Source organism: Bufo gargarizans, chromosome 3 (genome assembly GCF_014858855.1).
Source record: "Bufo gargarizans isolate SCDJY-AF-19 chromosome 3, ASM1485885v1, whole genome shotgun sequence".
NCBI classification, from domain to species: domain Eukaryota; kingdom Metazoa; phylum Chordata; class Amphibia; order Anura; family Bufonidae; genus Bufo; species Bufo gargarizans.
The window spans coordinates 23,281,875-23,303,259 of record NC_058082.1 but is presented as its reverse complement, the minus strand read 5'-3'; positions in this window follow the sequence as shown (position 1 = coordinate 23,303,259).

Sequence of the window (21,385 nt, the reverse complement as noted above, 5' to 3'; positions counted from 1 at the left end):
GTGAAAATTGCACCGCATCCACACTTGATTGCGGATGCTTGCGATTTTCACTGAGCCCCATTCACTTCTATGGGGCCTGCGTTGCGTGATAGAGCAAGAGCATGCTGCGATTTTCTCGCAACGCATAAGTGATGCATGAAAATCACAGCGGGTGCAATGCGTTCACCTCCCGCATTGCACCCGCGCGGAAATCTCGCCCGTGTGAACTCAGCCTAAAGGAGGCGGTCCTATTAGTGATTGACAGCCTTCTCCCTATGACTGTCTATACATAGAGAGCTGTCAATCATGGATAGCTCCGCCTCCTGGACTTAAAAGCTCAGAATGAGCAGGAATTTAAATGAATAAAACACAGGTTTTACTGAATCTTTTCCCACAAAACTATATATCAATCCTCTCAGCTCCTCCGGCTCTGTAACCTGCAGCCTGCAGCTCAGATACCATGTTCCATGTGGCAAGTTCCCTTTAAGGCTCTTTTTTTAATGGACACAACACCAGTTCTAATTATGAAACCTGGCACACATTTTTATTTAATTTTTTGCAGCATTTTTCTTAACTTGCAGCGCATTTTCTGGATCTACAGGTTTTTATGTTTTTAAATCGCAGCATGCTCTGGGTAGGACATTTTGTTTCCTTATAAAGAAGCTTAGGGTACTTTCACACGTGTGGCATAGGATTCCGGCAGGCAGTTCCATCACCGTAAAAACAGAAATCGACAGAAATCCGGATGGCATTTGTCAGACAGATCCGGATGCGGATCCGTCTGACAAATGCATTGAAAATACCGGATCCGTCTCTCCGGTTTCATCCAGAAAAACGGATCCGGTATTCAATTGTTGGGCATTTTAAAAGGTCTGCGCATGCGCAGACCGTAAATACAGATCCGTTTTGCCGGAACGCTTAATGCCGGATCCGGCACTAATACTCTTCAATATAAATTAATGCCGGATCCAGCATTCTGGCAATTGATCAGTATTTTTGGCTGTAGAGAAAAAGGCCTCATGCACACGACCGTATGTGTTTTGCGGTCTGCAAATTGCAGATCCGCAAAAAAAAAAGGATGACGTCCGTATGACGTGTTTTTTGCAGATCCGTTATTTTTGTGGATCCATTGTAATAATGCCTACCCTTGTCCGCAAACTAGAAAAAAATAGGACGTACACTATTTTTTTTTTGTGAACATACTGTTGCGGACAGAACATGGTGTGCTGTCCGCATTTTTTGTGGACCCATTGAAATGAATGGGTCCGCATCCTATCCGCAAAAAAAACGGAACGGACAATGATACAAAATACGGTTGTGTGCATGAGGCCAAAAACGTAAGAGGGACTGAACTGATGACGTCCTGATGCATCCTGAACGGATTGCTCTCCATTCAGAATGCATTAGGATAAAACTGATCAGTTCTTTTCCGGTATTGAGCTCCTAGGATGGAACTCAAAATCGGAAAACAAAAACGCTAGTGTGAAAGTAGGCTTAGGGGAAAATGTGTGAACAGTACCAGAAAAACCCATGAAAAAAGTGTGAATTTCCTGAAAAATCTTAATAATATTAACAATAAAAATGTAAAACAAAAGTTAATAATAACAATAATAATAATAATAATAATAATAATAATGAAACAATTAAAAAAAGAATAAAAATAATCTCAAACAGACATTTCTGAACTGCAAATTGGTTCAGCATGGAAGGTGTTACATTTCAAAACCAAAGCAGATCTCGTCCGTGTCACAGTTTGATACTTTTAATTGAGGTTTGATCCTTGAAAGGAAATAACTTCTAATTCTTAGGATGATTCAGTTCTTCACGCTCATCTGGAGAGTTAGGTGCTTCTCACCTGTTTGTTTCTTGAGACTTTTGAAGTGGCTGCTGTTTTTCACATGTCGAGATACCAAGTGATTTTTGTGACAGAAATTTAATCCCTAAGAGATGTCACCAGTGAAGTTAAAGAACATCTTTTACCTCAACTGTCTGACATATTTCCAGAGTAGAAAGTGATATTTACAAGCTTTGCTTTTAAAAAAAAAACAAAAAACATTTTTATTGGTATTTTCTGGAAGTAGGAATTTAGAAATGTTCTGGATGACCTATCCTTAGGGTAGGTCATCAATATCTAATCGATGGGGGTCCGACTCCTGGCATCCCCGCCAATCAGCTGTTTTGTTCCATCTTCCTTTTTGCGCTACGGCCTCTTCCTAGGCCAGTGAGGTCACAGTCATTGGTCACATGACTTAGGTGCACTGAATCGGTCTTGGTTGCAATACTAAACATAGCCACTACACAATTTACAGCGCTGTGCTTTGTTAGCTGTGAGGAGGACCTTTCAAACAGCTGATCGTCAGAAGTGTTGGGAGTCAGACCCCAATGATCAGATATCGATGACCTTTCTTTAGGTCATCAATATTGTACTTCCACAAAACACCTTTAAATAAATATGTTACCTGATTGATATGCCATAATAGAAAGTTTATTCTGTAATGAATGTTAAAAAAAATGAAAATGAGACATCATATAGTACACGAACATCTCTTTCTACCAAAGCTAGAATCAGGATTAAGTTCTCTGAGCATCTACATCCAGTTTGACCACTTCAGCCAATGACTGGACACAGCGGTGTAGTGTCACTAATGTGTCATATCACTGGGTCATGTGACATGTGGGTGACACATCACCACTGCAGCCAGACATCGGCTGCAGCAGTCATTTGATCTGCAACTTCTAACTAGATGTTGACATAGAGAGACCCAGGATCTACATGGTTGGCCAGTAACAATACAACTGGAACCTAATGGCAGGGATCAGGTAAGTATGAATACCACTATGGATCCAGCCACATTGGAGTGTCTGTAGAAAAGGTCCCCAGGGGTGAACAACCCAGCGTCAGACTGCGGTTCCTAGGGCCCACCATTAAAAATTTATTCAGACGGCCCACTGTACACCTACATACAAGTGGGGGTCCCTACACGGATTTTGAGAAAGTAGGTCTATGATGAAGGAGGATACTAGCTGGTGTGTCTCTATACCTAGAAAACATTTCAGCATGAACCTATGATAAAAAACTGGGTAATTTGTTAAATAATTACCCTGTTTTTTATATGAGCATGGGTTGGCTATACACTGCCTAGTTATATTTACTGTAGTGAATTCAGTCTACTGGCCATGTGCCACTTGTGCAGAGGTTTGAGGGACTAGAGGGACCACCAGTGGATTCACTTGTTTCCGTTTGGACCAGTCCAAGTGTGGAACAACGCCTTCAGAGCCTTTTTTATACTATTGATTCTTAAGTATTTTAGAATTAAAAAACATTTTTGTAAAATCTACTGTTTGGTTTCTGCATCTTCTAGGTTTCATTGTGCACAGCAGCTGCAGAATGGCAATCTGTGAAAACTTTGTCACAAAGCTTGTTTGACAGTTTGTTCACTGTCCCTTCTCTGATCTCTGCTGAATAAACCCCTAAACTGACTTATGCCCAAATTCAAGTTCAACTTTGATTTGGGCATCAATCAGCATAGAAGATCATTCGGAAGAGATCAAAGAGGGACAGGAGAATGGGCCATTAGATGAGATCTCTGACAAATTTATCACAGAACATCATCCTGCAGCTGCTATGTACTGTGAAAAGTAGAAGATTTAGAACATAGAGCATGTCTAATAAAAACCTATTCTAAAAATATTCCCCCAAACTACACATGAATCAATAATTTAAAAAAAAGGTCTTCATAGGTGTCTGTAACCTTTAAGATGTTTTCTGGGTTCCTTAAAGGGGTTGCTCACATTGGGGAGTTCCTTTTGGGAGAGGGAACTCCTGAAAGACAGCTGATTACAGAATGTGCCACTGCCTTGATTCCCAGAAATCAGCTATATTCTGTGGGTTTTGTTTGTGAGTGGGGGGGAAGGGGGGGGAAGTCTGGCATCATGTGTTCAATTTCCTTGCAGCGCCACCACAGGCAAAATGAAGAATTGCAAAAAGTCCTTCAAAAGGACCTGAAAGACTTAGTAGTGAACGGAGTGGCAACAATAAAAGCACATTTCATATTTAGCTGAAGAGCTTGTGGTACTTTTCCTTCACAAAATGACCTAAATAATATACAAGCTCAAAGCTGGAGGTCGTTCGAGCGTGTCTTATACTTTTAAAGAAATGCACGTACCTTGCTTCGTACTTGAGAGTGCTGTAGCTCAGAGCTTTCAGCAAAATAGTTTCATATTAAAAGAAATGCTACCTGAAATAAACTCAACCTTAGGGGCTACTTGTTCCCTTTAAGGTGGGCAGTGTAGAAGAGATAATATGTACAACCAAACTTCTACGAAGAAGCCTGCTGATGGGAATGTGGCCCTAAAGGATCGAATCTGTAATTAAATGGGTGTTTCACTGTTTCCTTCCTGAACTGTTTAGCTAATGCTCTGTTCACACCTTGTTTTTTTTCTTTCCTTCCCTGAAGAATACCTCTGAACGGAAAGCTGTGACATGTGCCACCATACAGGCATAGAGTGGCATTGTTTAACCCTTGACTCCCATTGTAAAAAATATACTGTGTGGTTCGGGTATTTGTATAAGAAAGTGTAGCAAAATCCGTTTTTGTTTTTTTTCCGTTCCAGCCTGACATTTGTCAAAAGGGTGAATTTTTGGAAGAAGAAGTAGGTTGTATGGTGCTATAGTCTATGGATATGTTTGGCACATACATGGCACATGGTCTGAACGCAATGATAAAATGAAATGTAAACAGAGCCTTCTTACATGGTCTTAACACTCATAGTAACATAGTTTATAAGGCTGAAGAAAGACATCTGTCCATCCAGTTCGGCCTGTTATCCTGCAAGTTGATCCAGAGGAAGGCAAAAAACTGTGAGGTAGAAGCCAATTTTCCCCACTTTAGGGGAAAAAATTCCTTCCCGACTCCAATCAGGCATCAGAATAACTCCCTGGATCAACGACCCCTCTCTAGTAGCTATAACCTATAATATTATTACACTCCAGAAATACATCCAGGCCCCTCTTGAATAGCGATGAGCGACAGGGGCAATATTTGAACTTGCAATATTTCGCAAATATTTTGTAGAATATTCGTAATATATTTGCAAATTCGAGATTTCGCGATTATTTTTTTGATTGCGAAAATTGGCAATGTAATATTCACAGTTGCTACATTTTCCAAGCTGCTAGAAGTTTCCTGAGACTGGAGAAAATGGTTGGCTTAGCAGAACATTACATTAGCTTTATATGCAGATAGAGTGCTCCAATATATTCACGATTGCGCTAATCGGCTCTAATGATGCTAATATTTTGGCGCAATACTTGAAACTTCACATTTTAGCAAGTCTGACTACATATTACTGATTGGTGCACTTGCAGCGTACCGGACACCCTAGGGGTGATGAGTGGTGAGTGAGTGTACTATTGATGAGGTGCCGAGGATAGTAGTACTCACAGTTAAGTTGTCCCCTGGGGCTAGCGTGCAGTGGATGGGAAGACGGCACTAAATCCTCCGGGGCACTCTCTATTGCAGGGAACACCAGCCAGATGGAAGTTGAGGTGCCCTTGATGGTAATGGGTATGCTTAGGGTCCTTTGGTGGCTGGGCCCCTGTGTTGAGTTTGTGATGCCAGCACCGTTAGGTGCAATGAGGAGATGGAGTGGAATGATGAGGGAGGCAATGGTTGAACTAAACAGGAACTTTACTTGTATATTGTAGTCTTGCAATAAACATCATCCATTAGCAGCACTTTGTCATAAATACAGATGGTAAAGCTGTAAATTCCCATACCAGGCTCAGTGAGGTGGTGTCTATAGGCTCCAGCTCCACTGTATAGAAGTGATGATCTTACTTGTACTTGGTTCCTGATCTTGCTTCTATTACTCAGCCTTTCAATAGTAGTTTAGATCCTCTGCAAGTAAGTATTCTGGCAGATGGCCTTTCTGTCCTTGGCTAAGGTAGTGTCACGGACGGTGTACAGGAAACAAGGCAAAGCAACATGCATATATGACTCACTGGATCCAAAGCTAAGGAACCAAGGGGAGACCCCTGCACAAGAGCTGGCACTTTCCCTGGCTGCTCAGCCTATGCAAAGATCCTAATGGTGGAGGTTTGCATATCCACGAACCTTGACTATAAAGCCCTGAGCACCCTACAATAGTGAGGGGACACGACCACCGGCTCCCTACACAAGATACGGAGGGAGTCAGGGTCACCTGGGATCCAGCAAACAGAAAATAACAGATAAAGGTACAACACTTAGCTTTGAAGCAAACAGGAGAACAAAGTCAGCATGCACACACACTCCAGGAAGTAGTATAAGCCGCCCAGAAAAGCATTCTGGGGGGAATTTAAAGGGAAGCAATTAGTCCAACACATGACAGCTGAGAGAGGCTAACGAGAGGAGGAACTGAATACCACAACACAGAAACTCAAGGAGGAGGTTCTGAAAGGCCTCTGTCAGAGCTTCTCAGCTGTCTGGTTGTGAGAGTACCCCTCCCTCTACGAGTGGACTCCGGACACTCAGAACCCACCTTCTCAGGATGGGACCTATGGAAAGCCCTGATGAGACGAGAGGCCTTAATGTCCGTCACTGGGACCCACATCCTCTCCTCAGGACCATACCCCTCCCAATGAACAAGGTACTGAAGAGAACCGCGGACAAGACGAGAATCCACAATACTAGAGACCTGAAATTCAAGATTCCCATCAACCATAATCGGAGGAGGAGGCAAAGGCGAGGGTACAATGGGTTGAACATAAGGTTTCAATAAGAACTTATGAAAAACATTATGGATCTTCCAAGTCTGAGGAAGATCAAGACGGTATGCAACAGGATTGATGACAGACAGGATTTTGTAAGGCCCAATAAACCTAGGACCCAACTTCCAGGAGGGAACCTTCAATTTGATATTCTTGGTAGACAACCACACCAGATCACCAACATTCAGGTCCGGACCAAGCACACGTCTCTTATCTGCCACACGCTTATATCTCTCACTCATGCTCTTTAGATTATCCTGAATCTTTTGCCAAATAGATGACAAAGAGGAGGAGAATCTGTCCTCATCAGGTAAACCAGAAGACCCCTCTCCCGAGAAAGTCCCAAACTGCGGATGAAACCCATATGCACCAAAAAATTGTGACTTATCAGAGGACTCCTGACGACGGTTATTTAGAGCAAACTCAGCAAGGGACAAAAAAGAACACCAATCCTCTTGATTCTCCGCCACAAAACAGCGCAGATATGTCTCCAGATTCTGATTGACGCGCTCTGTCTGGCCATTCGACTGCGGGTGGAAAGCAGAAGAGAATGACAACCGAACCCCCAAGCGAGAACAGAAAGCCTTCCAGAATATGGAAACAAACTGCGTGCCCCTATCAGAGACTATGTCTGAAGGAATACCGTGCAATTTGACAATGTGATCAATAAATGCCTGCGCCAGCGTCTTAGCATTGGGCAAACCAGGAAAAGGGATGAAATGCACCATTTTGCTAAAACGGTCCACCACCACCAGAATCACGGTCTTCCCCGAGGAACGAGGCAGGTCCGTTATGAAGTCCATGGACAGATGTGTCCAAGGACGGGAAGGAATGGGTAAGGGAAGGAGAGGACCTGATGGCCGTGAATGAGGGACTTTGGCACGAGCGCAAGTCTCGCAGGCTGCCACAAAACCCTCAACCGACTTACGAAGCGCAGGCCACCAGAATCTCCGAGCGATGAGATCCAGTGTGGCTCTTACCCCCGGGTGCCCAGCAAGGACCATATCGTGGTGTTCTTTAAAAATCTTGTGTCTTAAAGCGAGAGGCACAAACAACCTCCCATGAGGACAAAGATCAGGAGCCTCTGACTGGGCTGCCTGCACCACTGCCTCCAATTCAGGAAAAAGAGCAGAGACCACCACACCTTCAGCCAAAATGGGACCCGGGTCTTCAAAATTCCCGCCTCCCGGAAAACAACGTGACAGGGCATCTGCCTTCACATTCTTAACTCCAGGGCGGAACGTGACAACAAAATTAAACCTAGAAAAGAACAAAGACCATCTGGCCTGTCTCGGGTTCAGACGCTTGGCTGACTCCAAGTAGGCCAGATTTTTATGGTCAGTAAATACGGTAATAGGGTGTCTGGCTCCCTCTAGCCAATGGCGCCATTCCTCAAAAGCCAACTTGATGGCCAACAATTCCCTATCTCCCACATCGTAATTTCTCTCTGCGGAGGAGAGTTTTCTTGAGAAAAAGGCACACGGTCGCCAATTGGCAGGAGAGGAACCCTGAGACAAGACCGCCCCCACACCCACCTCAGAAGCATCAACCTCAACTATGAAGGGTAAAGAAACATCAGGTTGCACCAAGATGGGAGCGGAAGCAAAACTCTCCTTGATATCAGAAAAAGCCTTACGCGCCTCTACTGACCAAGAAGAAAAATCTACCCCCTTTCTGGTCATATCAGTGAGTGGTTTAACAATAGAAGAATAATTCAAAATGAACTTCCTGTAATAATTGGCAAAGCCCAAAAAACGCATCAGCGCCTTCTGATTCTCAGGAAGCTCCCGCTCAAGCACAGCGCGGACCTTCTTGGGGTCAATGCGAAAACCAGAAGCGGAGAGAAGAAACCCCAGAAATTGAATTTCTGGAACCGCAAACACACATTTTTCCAGTTTCGCATGTAATTTATTCTCCCGCAGGATGAGCAAGACCTGACGTAAATGTTCCTTCTGAGTTTTGAAATCGGGAGAAAAAATCAAAATGTCATCCAAATACACCAATACAAATTTTCCCATCAAATGATAAAAAATGCTGTTCACGAAATGCTGAAAAACGGCTGGGGCATTCATCAAACCAAAAGGCATAACCAAATTTTCAAAATGGCCCTCAGGGGTAGGGATGAGCGAACTCGAACTGTATAGTTCGGGTTCGTACCGAATTTTGGGGTGTCCATGACACGGACCCGAACCCGGACATTTTCGTAAAAGTCCGGGTTCGGGTTCGGTGTTCGTCGCTTTCTTCGCGCTTTTGTGACGCTTTCTTGGCGCTTTTTGAAAGGCTGCAAAGCAGCCAATCAACAAGCGTCATACTACTTGCCCCAAGAGGCCATCACAGCCATGCCTACTATTGGCATGGCTGTGATTGGCCAGAGCACCATGTGACCCAGCCTCTATTTAAGCTGGAGTCACATAGCGCCGCCCGTCACTCTGCTCTGATTAGCGTAGGGAGAGGTTGCGGCTGCGACAGTAGGGCGAGATTAGGCAGATTAACTCCTCCAAAGGACTTGATTAACTGATCGATCTGCAGCTGTGGATCATTGAGCTGCTGATCCTCAATTGCTCACTGTTTTTAGGCTGCCCAGACCGTTTGTCAGTCACATTTTTCTGGGGTGATCGGCGGCCATTTTGTGTCTTGTGGTGCGCCAGCACAAGCTGCGACCAAGTGCATTTAACCCTCAATGGTGTGGTTGTTTTTTGGCTAAAGCCTACATCAGGGTGAAGCTGTCACACCAAGTGCATTTAACCAGCAATAGTCTGTTTATTTTTTGGCCATATACTACATCAGGGGCAAGCTGCGCCTGTCACCAAGTGCATTTAACCCTCAATGGTGCGTTTGTTTTTTGGCTAAAGCCTACATCAGGGTGAAGCTGTCACACCAAGTGCATTTAACCAGCAATAGTCTGTTTATTTTTTGGCCATATACTACATCAGGGGCAAGCTGCGCCCGTCACCAAGTGCATTTAACCCTCAGTAGTGTGGTTGGTCAAGCTATCACACCAAGTGCATTTAACCAGCAATAGTCTGTTCATTTTTTGGCCATATACTAAATCAGGGGCAAGCTGCGCCCGTCACCAAGTGCATTTAACCCTCAGTAGTGTGGTTGGTCAAGCTATCACACCAAGTGCATTTAACCAGCAATAGTCTGTTCATTTTTTGGCCATATACTAAATCAGGGGCAAGCTGCGCCCGTCACCAAGTGCATTTAACCCTCAGTAGTGTGGTTGGTCAAGCTGTGACACCAAGTGCATTTAACCAGCAATAGTCTGTTCATTTTTTGGCCATATACTACATCAGGGGCAAGCTGCGCCCATCACCAAGTGCATTTAACCAGCAATAGTGTGGTTATTTTTTGGCCATATCCCAGTCTAATTCTGTCACTAAATCCATACCGGTCACCCAGCGCCTAAATACTAGGCCTCAAATTTATATCCCGCTAAATCTCTCGTTACCGCTGTCCTGTTGTGGCTGGGAAAGTTATTTAGTGTCCGTCAAAGCACATTTTTTGTTCTGGGTTGAAATACAATTCCCAATTTAGCAATTTAAAAATTTAGTGGTTTCTGCTGTATCAGAGCTATTTGAAATCTATCCCTAAAAGGGTATATAATATTCAAGGTGCACATAGGGTCATTCAGAATAACTTCACACACCCGCTACTGTGCATTTCCAAGTCTAATTCTGTCACTAAACCCATACCTGTCACCCAGCGCCTAAATACTAGGCCTCAAATTCATATCCAGCTAAATCTGTCGTTAGTGCTGTAGCTGGGCGAGTTATTTAGTGTCCGTTCAAGCACATTTCTTGTTCTGGGTTGAAATACAATTCCCAATTTAGCAATTTCATAATTTAGTGGTTTCTGCTATATCAGAGCTATTTGAAATCTATCCCTAAAAGGGTAGATCATATTGAAGGTGCACATAGGGACATTCAGAATAACTTCACACACCCGCTACTGTGCATTTCCAAGTCTAATTCTGTCACTAAACCCATACCTGTCACCCAGCGCCTAAATACTAGGCCTCAAATTTATATCCAGCTAAATCTGTCCTTAGTGCTGTAGCTGGGCGAGTTATTTAGTGTCCGTTCAAGCACATTTCTTGTTCTGGGTTGAAATACAATTCCCAATTTAGCAATTTCATAATTTAGTGGTTTCTGCTATATCAGAGCTATTTGAAATCTATCCCTAAAAGGGTATATAATATTCAAGGTGCACATTGGGTCATTCAGAATAACTTCACACACACCCGCTACTGTGTATTTCCAAGTCTAATTCTGTCACTAAACCCATACCTGTCACCCAGCGCCTAAATACTAGGCCTCAAATTCATATCCAGCTAAATCTGTCCTTAGTGCTGTAGCTGGGCGAGTTATTTAGTGTCCGTTCAAGCACATTTCTTGTTCTGGGTTGAAATACAATTCCCAATTTAGCAATTTCATAATTTAGTGGTTTCTGCTATATCAGAGCTATTTGAAATCTATCCCTAAAAGGGTAGATCATATTGAAGGTGCACATAGGGACATTCAGAATAACTTCACACACCCGCTACTGTGCATTTCCAAGTCTAATTCTGTCACTAAACCCATACCTGTCACCCAGCGCCTAAATACTAGGCCTCACATTTATATCCAGCTAAATCTGTCCTTAGTGCTGTAGCTGGGCGAGTTATTTAGTGTCCGTTCAAGCACATTTCTTGTTCTGGGTTGAAATACAATTCCCAATTTAGCAATTTCATAATTTAGTGGTTTCTGCTATATCAGAGCTATTTGAAATCTATCCCTAAAAGGGTATATAATATTCAAGGTGCACATTGGGTCATTCAGAATAACTTCACACACACCCGCTACTGTGTATTTCCAAGTCTAATTCTGTCACTAAACCCATACCTGTCACCCAGCGCCTAAATACTAGGCCTCAAATTTATATCCAGCTAAATCTGTCCTTAGTGCTGTAGCTGGGCGAGTTATTTAGTGTCCGTTCAAGCACATTTCTTGTTCTGGGTTGAAATACAATTCCCAATTTAGCAATTTCATAATTTAGTGGTTTCTGCTATATCAGAGCTATTTGAAATCTATCCCTAAAAGGGTAGATCATATTGAAGGTGCACATAGGGACATTCAGAATAACTTCACACACCCGCTACTGTGCATTTCCAAGTCTAATTCTGTCACTAAACCCATACCTGTCACCCAGCGCCTAAATACTAGGCCTCAAATTTATATCCAGCTAAATCTGTCCTTAGTGCTGTAGCTGGGCGAGTTATTTAGTGTCCGTTCAAGCACATTTCTTGTTCTGGGTTGAAATACAATTCCCAATTTAGCAATTTCATAATTTAGTGGTTTCTGCTATATCAGAGCTATTTGAAATCTATCCCTAAAAGGGTATATAATATTCAAGGTGCACATTGGGTCATTCAGAATAACTTCACACACACCCGCTACTGTGTATTTCCAAGTCTAATTCTGTCACTAAACCCATACCTGTCACCCAGCGCCTAAATACTAGGCCTCAAATTCATATCCAGCTAAATCTGTCCTTAGTGCTGTAGCTGGGCGAGTTATTTAGTGTCCGTTCAAGCACATTTCTTGTTCTGGGTTGAAATACAATTCCCAATTTAGCAATTTCATAATTTAGTGGTTTCTGCTATATCAGAGCTATTTGAAATCTATCCCTAAAAGGGTAGATCATATTGAAGGTGCACATAGGGACATTCAGAATAACTTCACACACCCGCTACTGTGCATTTCCAAGTCTAATTCTGTCACTAAACCCATACCTGTCACCCAGCGCCTAAATACTAGGCCTCACATTTATATCCAGCTAAATCTGTCCTTAGTGCTGTAGCTGGGCGAGTTATTTAGTGTCCGTTCAAGCACATTTCTTGTTCTGGGTTGAAATACAATTCCCAATTTAGCAATTTCATAATTTAGTGGTTTCTGCTATATCAGAGCTATTTGAAATCTATCCCTAAAAGGGTATATAATATTCAAGGTGCACATTGGGTCATTCAGAATAACTTCACACACACCCGCTACTGTGTATTTCCAAGTCTAATTCTGTCACTAAACCCATACCTGTCACCCAGCGCCTAAATACTAGGCCTCAAATTTATATCCAGCTAAATCTGTCCTTAGTGCTGTAGCTGGGCGAGTTATTTAGTGTCCGTTCAAGCACATTTCTTGTTCTGGGTTGAAATACAATTCCCAATTTAGCAATTTCATAATTTAGTGGTTTCTGCTATATCAGAGCTATTTGAAATCTATCCCTAAAAGGGTAGATCATATTGAAGGTGCACATAGGGACATTCAGAATAACTTCACACACCCGCTACTGTGCATTTCCAAGTCTAATTCTGTCACTAAACCCATACCTGTCACCCAGCGCCTAAATACTAGGCCTCAAATTTATATCCAGCTAAATCTGTCCTTAGTGCTGTAGCTGGGCGAGTTATTTAGTGTCCGTTCAAGCACATTTCTTGTTCTGGGTTGAAATACAATTCCCAATTTAGCAATTTCATAATTTAGTGGTTTCTGCTATATCAGAGCTATTTGAAATCTATCCCTAAAAGGGTATATAATATTCAAGGTGCACATTGGGTCATTCAGAATAACTTCACACACACCCGCTACTGTGTATTTCCAAGTCTAATTCTGTCACTAAACCCATACCTGTCACCCAGCGCCTAAATACTAGGCCTCAAATTCATATCCAGCTAAATCTGTCCTTAGTGCTGTAGCTGGGCGAGTTATTTAGTGTCCGTTCAAGCACATTTCTTGTTCTGGGTTGAAATACAATTCCCAATTTAGCAAGTTCATAATTTAGTGGTTTCTGCTATATCAGAGCTATTTGAAATCTATCCCTAAAAGGGTATATAATATTCAAGGTGCACATTGGGTCATTCAGAATAACTTCACACACACCCGCTACTGTGTATTTCCAAGTCTAATTCTGTCACTAAACCCATACCTGTCACCAAGCGCCTAAATACTAGGCCTCAAATTTATATCCTGCTAAATCTCTCGTTAACGCTGTCCTGTTGTGGCTGGGAAAGTTATTTAGTGTCCGTCAAAGCACATTTTTTGTTCTGGGTTGAAATACAATTCCCAATTTAGCAATTTCATAATTTAGTGGTTTCTGCTATATCAGAGCTATTTGAAATCTATCCCTAAAAGGGTATATAATATTCAAGGTGCACATTGGGTCATTCAGAATAACTTCACACACACCCGCTACTGTGTATTTCCAAGTCTAATTCTGTCACTAAACCCATACCTGTCACCCAGCGCCTAAATACTAGGCCTCAAATTTATATCCTGCTAAATCTCTCGTTAACGCTGTCCTGTTGTGGCTGGGAAAGTTATTTAGTGTCCGTCAAAGCACATTTTTTGTTCTGGGTTGAAATACAATTCCCAATTTAGCAATTTCATAATTTAGTGGTTTCTGCTATATCAGAGCTATTTGAAATCTATCCCTAAAAGGGTATATAATATTCAAGGTGCACATTGGGTCATTCAGAATAACTTCACACACACCCGCTACTGTGTATTTCTAAGTCTAATTCTGTCACTAAACCCATACCTGTCACCCAGCGCCTAAATACTAGGCCTCAAATTTATATCCTGCTAAATCTCTCGTTAACGCTGTCCTGTTGTGGCTGGGAAAGTTATTTAGTGTCCGTCAAAGCACATTTTTTGTTCTGGGTTGAAATACAATTCCCAATTTAGCAATTTCATAATTTAGTGGTTTCTGCTATATCAGAGCTATTTGAAATCTATCCCTAAAAGGGTATATAATATTCAAGGTGCACATTGGGTCATTCAGAATAACTTCACACACACACGCTTCTGTGCATTTCCAAGTCTAATTCTGTCACTAAATCCATACCGGTCACCCAGCGCCTAAATACTAGGCCTCAAATTTATATCCCGCTGAATTTGAATACAATACATTGGGCCAAATAATATATTTGTTGTTGTGGTGAACCATAACAATGAGAAAAACATCTAGTAAGGGACGCGGACGTGGACATGGTCGTGGTGGTGTTAGTGGACCCTCTGGTGCTGGGAGAGGACGTGGCCGTTCTGCCACATCCACACGTCCTAGTGTACCAACTACCTCAGGTCCCAGTAGCCGCCAGAATTTACAGCGATATATGGTGGGGCCCAATGCTGTTCTAAGGATGGTAAGGCCTGAGCAGGTACAGGCATTAGTCAATTGGGTGGCCGACAGTGGATCCAGCACGTTCACATTATCTCCCACCCAGTCTTCTGCAGAAAGCGCACAGATGGCGCCTGAAAACCAACCCCATCAGTCTGTCACATCACCCCCATGCATACCAGGGAAACTGTCTCAGCCTCAAGTTATGCAGCAGTCTCTTATGCTGTTTGAAGACTCCGCTGGCAGGGTTTCCCAAGGGCATCCACCTAGCCCTTCCCCAGCGGTGAAAGACATAGAATGCACTGACGCACAACCACTTATGTTTCCTGATGATGAGGACATGGGAATACCACCTCAGCATGTCTCTGATGATGACGAAACACAGGTGCCAACTGCTGCGTCTTTCTGCAGTGTGCAGACTGAACAGGAGGTCAGGGATCAAGACTGGGTGGAAGACGATGCAGGGGACGATGAGGTCCTAGACCCCACATGGAATGAAGGTCGTGCCACTGACTTTCACAGTTCGGAGGAAGAGGCAGTGGTGAGACCGCGCCAACAGCGTAGCAAAAGAGGGAGCAGTGGGCAAAAGCAGAACACCCGCCGCCAAGAGACTCCGCCTGCTACTGACCGCCGCCATCTGGGACCGAGCACCCCAAAGGCAGCTTCAAGGAGTTCCCTGGCATGGCACTTCTTCAAACAATGTGCTGACGACAAGACCCGAGTGGTTTGCACGCTGTGCCATCAGAGCCTGAAGCGAGGCATTAACGTTCTGAACCTGAGCACAACCTGCATGACCAGGCACCTGCATGCAAAGCATGAACTGCAGTGGAGTAAACACCTTAAAACCAAGGAAGTCACTCAGGCTCCCCCTGCTACCTCTTCTGCTGCTGCCGCCTCGGCCTATTCTGCTGCTGCCGCCTCGGCCTCTTCCTCCGCCTCTGGAGGAACGTTGGCACCTGCCGCCCAGCAAACAGGGGATGTACCACCAACACCACCACCATCACCTCCGTCACCAAGCGTCTCAACCATGTCACACGCCAGCGTTCAGCTCTCCATCTCACAAACATTTGATAGAAAGCGTAAATTCCCACCTAGCCACCCTCGATCCCTGGCCCTGAATGCCAGCATTTCTAAACTACTGGCCTATGAAATGCTGTCATTTAGGCTGGTGGACACAGACAGCTTCAAACAGCTCATGTCGCTTGCTGTCCCACAGTATGTTGTTCCCAGCCGGCACTACTTCTCCAAGAGAGCCGTGCCTTCCCTGCACAACCAAGTATCCGATAAAATCAAGTGTGCACTGCGCAACGCCATCTGTAGCAAGGTCCACCTAACCACAGATACGTGGACCAGTAAGCACGGCCAGGGACGCTATATCTCCCTAACTGCACACTGGGTAAATGTAGTGGCAGCTGGGCCCCAGGCGGAGAGCTGTTTGGCGCACGTCCTTCCGCCGCCAAGGATCGCAGGGCAACATTCTTTGCCTCCTGTTGCCACCTCCTCCTTCTCGGCTTCCTCCTCCTCTTCTTCCACCTGCTCATCCAGTCAGCCACACACCTTCACCACCAACTTCAGCACAGCCCGGGGTAAACGTCAGCAGGCCATTCTGAAACTCATATGTTTGGGGGACAGGCCCCACACCGCACAGGAGTTGTGGCGGGGTATTGAACAACAGACCGACGAGTGGTTGCTGCCGGTGAGCCTCAAGCCCGGCCTGGTGGTGTGTGATAATGGGCGAAATCTCGTTGCAGCTCTGGGACTAGCCAATTTGACGCACATCCCTTGCTTGGCGCATGTGCTGAATTTGGTGGTGCAGAAGTTCATTCACAACTACCCCGACATGTCAGAGCTGCTGCATAAAGTGCGGGCCGTCTGTTCGCGCTTCCGGCGTTCACATCCTGCTGCTGCTCGCCTGTCTGCGCTACAGCGTAACTTCGGCCTTCCCGCTCACCGCCTCATATGCGACGTGCCCACCAGGTGGAACTCCACCTTGCACATGCTGGACAGACTGTGCGAGCAGCAGCAGGCCATAGTGGAGTTTCAGCTGCAGCACGCACGGGTCAGTCGCACTACAGAACAGCACCACTTCACCACCAATGACTGGGCCTCCATGCGAGACCTGTGTGCCCTGTTGCGCTGTTTCGAGTACTCCACCAACATGGCCAGTGGCGATGACACCGTTATCAGCGTTACAATACCACTTCTATGTCTCCTTGAGAAAACACTTAGGGCGATGATGGAAGAGGAGGTGGCCCAGGAGGAGGAGGAGGAGGAGGAAGAGGGGTCATTTTTAGCACTTTCAGGCCAGTCTCTTCGAAGTGACTCAGAGGGAGGTTTTTGGCAACAGCAGAGGCCAGGTACAAATGTGGCCAGCCAGGGCCCACTACTGGAGGACGAGGAGGACGAGGATGAGGAGGAGGTGGAGGAGGATGAGGATGAAGCATGGTCACAGCGGGGTGGCACCCAACGCAGCTCGGGTCCATCACTGGTGCGTGGCTGGGGGGAAAGGCAGGACGATGACGATACGCCTCCCACAGAGGACAGCTTGTCCTTACCCCTGGGCAGCCTGGCACACATGAGCGACTACATGCTGCAGTGCCTGCGCAACGACAGCAGAGTTGCCCACATTTTAACCTGTGCGGACTACTGGGTTGCCACCCTGCTGGATCCACGCTACAAAGACAATGTGCCCACCTTACTTCCTGCACTGGAGCGTGATAGGAAGATGCGCGAGTACAAGCGCACGTTGGTAGACGCGCTACTGAGAGCATTCCCAAATGTCACAGGGGAACAAGTGGAAGCCCAAGGCCAAGGCAGAGGAGGAGCAAGAGGTCACCAAGGCAGCTGTGTCACGGCCAGCTCCTCTGAGGGCAGGGTTAGCATGGCAGAGATGTGGAAAACTTTTGTCAACACGCCACAGCTAACTGCACCACCACCTGATACGCAACGTGTTAGCAGGAGGCAACATTTCACTAACATGGTGGAACAGTACGTGTGCACACCCCTCCACGTACTGACTGATGGTTCGGCCCCATTCAACTTCTGGGTCTCTAAATTGTCCACGTGGCCAGAGCTAGCCTTTTATGCCTTGGAGGTGCTGGCCTGCCCGGCAGCCAGCGTTTTGTCTGAACGTGTATTCAGCACGGCAGGGGGCGTCATTACAGACAAACGCAGCCGCCTGTCTACAGCCAATGTGGACAAGCTGACGTTCATAAAAATGTACCAGGCATGGATCCCACAGGACCTGTCCGTCCCTTGTCCAGATTAGACATTAACTACCTCCCCATAACCATATATTATTGGACTCCAGGGCACTTCCTCATTCAATCCTATTTTTATTTTCATTTTACCATTATATTGCGAGGCTACCCAAAGTTGAATGAACCTCTCCTCTGCCTGTGTGCTAGGCCTAAATATATGCCAATGGACTGTTGCAGTGGTGGCTGACATGAAGCCTGATTCTCTGCTATGACATGCAGACTAATTCTCTGCTGACATGAAGCCAGATTGTCTGTTACGGGACCTCTCTCCTCTGCCTGGGTGCTGGGCCTAAATTTATGACAATGGACTGTTGCAGTGGTGGCTGACGTGAAGCCTGATTCTCTGCTATGACATGCAGACTGATTCTCTGCTGACATGAAGCCAGATTGTCTGTTACGGGACCTCTCTGCTCTGCCTGTGTGCTAGGCCTAAATATATGCCAATGGACTGTTGCAGTGGTGGGTGACGTGAAGCCTCATTCTCTGCTATGACATGCAGACTGATTCTCTGCTGACATGAAGCCAGATCGTCTGTTACGGGACCTCTCTGCTCTGCCTGTGTGCTAGGCCTAAATATATGCCAATGGACTGTTGCAGTGGTGGGTGACGTGAAGCCTCATTCTCTGCTATGACATGCAGACTGATTCTCTGCTGTCATGAAGCCAGATTGTCTGTTACGGGACCTCTCTGCTCTGCCTGTGTGCTAGGCCTAAATATATGCCAATGGACTGTTGCAGTGGTGGGTGACGTGAAGCCTCATTCTCTGCTATGACATGCAGACTGATTCTCTGCTGACATAAAGCCAGATTGTCTGTTACGGGACCTCTCTCCTCTGCCTGTGTGCTAGGCCTAAATATATGCCAATGGACTGTTGCAGTGGTGGCTGACGTGAAGCCTCATTCTCTGCTATGACATGCAGACTGATTCTCTGCTGACATGAAGCCAGATCGTCTGTTACGGGACCTCTCTGCTCTGCCTGTGTGCTAGGCCTAAATATATGCCAATGGACTGTTGCAGTGGTGGGTGATGTGAAGCCTCATTCTCTGCTATGACATGCAGACTGATTCTCTGCTGACATGAAGCCAGATTCTCTGTTACGGGACCTCTCTCCTCTGCCTGTGTGTGTGCTGGGCCTAAATATATGCCAATGGACTGTTGCAGTGGTGGCTGACGTGAAGCCTCATTCTCAGCTATGACATGCAGACTAATTCTCTGCTGACATGAAGACAGATTCTCTGTTACGGGACCTCTCTCCTCTGCCTGTGTGTGTGCTGGGCCTAAATATATGCCAATGGACTGTTGCAGTGGTGGCTGACGTGAAGCCTCATTCTCTGCTATGACATGCAGACTGATTCTCTGCTGACATGAAGCCAGATTCTCTGTTACGGGACCTCTCTCCTCTGCCTGTGTGTGTGCTGGGCCTAAATATATGCCAATGGACTGTTGCAGTGGTGGCTGACGTGAAGCCTCATTCTCTGCTATGACATGCAGACTGATTCTCTGCTGACATGAAGCCAGATTCTCTGTTACGGGACCTCTCTCCTCTGCCTGTGTGTGTGCTGGGCCTAAATATATGCCAATGGACTGTTGCAGTGGTGGCTGACGTGAAGCCTCATTCTCTGCTATGACATGCAGACTGATTCTCTGCTGACATGAAGCCAGATTGTCTGTTACGGGACCTCTCTCCTCTGCCTGTGTGCTAGGCCTAAATATATGCCAATGGACTGTTGCAGTGGTGGCTGACGTGAAGCCTGATTCTCTGCTATGACATGCAGACTGATTCTCTGCTGACATGAAGCCAGATTGTCTGTTACGGGACCTCTCTCCTCTGCCTGTGTGCTAGGCCTAAATATATGCCAATGGACTGTTGCAGTGGTGGCTGACGTGAAGCCTCATTCTCTGCTATGACATGCAGACTAATTCTCTGCTGACATGAAGCCAGATTGTCTGTTACGGGACCTCTCTCCTCTGCCTGGGTACTGGGCCTAAATTTATGACAATGGACTGTTGCAGTGGTGGCTGACGTGAAGCCTGATTCTCTGCTATGACATGCAGACTGATTCTCTGCTGACATGAAGCCAGATCCTCTGTTACGGGACCTCTCTCCTCTGCCTGTGTGTGTGCTGGGCCTAAATATATGCCAATGGACTGTTGCAGTGGTGGCTGACGTGAAGCCTCATTCTCTGCTATGACATGCAGACTGATTCTCTGCTGACATGAAGCCAGATTCTCTGTTACGGGACCTCTCTCCTCTGCCTGTGTGTGTGCTGGGCCTAAATATATGCCAATGGACTGTTGCAGTGGTGGCTGACGTGAAGCCTCATTCTCTGCTATGACATGCAGACTAATTCTCTGCTGACATGAAGACAGATTCTCTGTTACGGGACCTCCCTCCTCTGCCTGGGTGCTGGGCCTAAATATATGCCAATGGACTGTTGCAGTGGTGGCTGACGTGAAGCCTCATTCTCTGCTATGACATGCAGACTAATTCTCTGCTGACATGAAGACAGATTCTCTGTTACGGGACCTCTCTCCTCTGCCTGGGTGCCGGGGCCTAAATATCTGAGAATGGACTGTTCCAGTGGTGGGTGACGGGAAGCCAGATTCTCTGCTATGGAACCTCTCTCCAATTGATTTTGGTTAATTTTTATTTATTTAATTTTTATTTTAATTCATTTCCCTATCCACATTTGTTTGCAGGGGATTTACCTACATGTTGCTGCCTTTTGCAGCCCTCTAGCTCTTTCCTGGGCTGTTTTACAGCCTTTTTAGTGCCGAAAAGTTCGGGTCCCCATTGACTTCAATGGGGTTCGGGTTCGGGACGAAGTTCGGATCGGGTTCGGATCCCGAACCTGAACATTTCCGGGATGTTCGGCCGAACTTCTCGAACCCGAACATCCAGGTGTTCGCTCAACTCTACTCAGGGGTATTGAAGGCCGTCTTCCATTCGTCCCCTTCTCTGACCCTGACCAGGTTGTATGCCCCTCTTAGATCTAATTTGGAAAAGACTTTAGCCCCAACAACCTGGTTAAACAGGTCCGGGATCAGAGGAAGCGGATAAGGGTCACGAATTGTGATATTGTTCAGCTCCCTGAAATCCAGACAAGGTCTTAAAGAACCATCTTTTTTCTTAACAAAGAAAAAAACAGCGGCAACAGGTGACTTCGAGGGTCGTATGTGTCCTTTTCTCAGACTCTCAGAGATATAAGCACGCATAGCGATCCTCTCAGGTTGGGAAAGA